We start from the raw sequence: 320 nt of genomic DNA on the forward strand, positions 1-320 counted from the left end.
CTTTTTTTCCACACCCTCTCCAGCATTTATTGTTTGTAGATTTTTTGATGATGGCCATTCTGACTGGTGTGAGATGATATCTCATTGTAGTTTTTATTTTCATTTCTCTTATGATTAATGATGTTGAGCAGTATTTCATATGTTTGTTGGCAATCTGTACAACTTTGGAGAAATGTCTGTTTAGGTCATCTGCCCATTTTTGGATTGGGTTGTTTGTTCTTTTGTTATTGAGCTGCATAAGCTGCTTATAAATTTTGGAGATTAATCCGTTGTCAGTTGCTTCATTTGCAAATATTTTCTCCCATTCTGAGGGTTGTCTT

The sequence above is a fragment of the Neophocaena asiaeorientalis genome, unplaced genomic scaffold, assembly GCF_003031525.2.
Source record: "Neophocaena asiaeorientalis asiaeorientalis breed wild unplaced genomic scaffold, Neophocaena_asiaeorientalis_V1.1 scaffold15, whole genome shotgun sequence".
In the NCBI taxonomy this organism is placed as follows: Eukaryota; Metazoa; Chordata; class Mammalia; order Artiodactyla; family Phocoenidae; genus Neophocaena; species Neophocaena asiaeorientalis.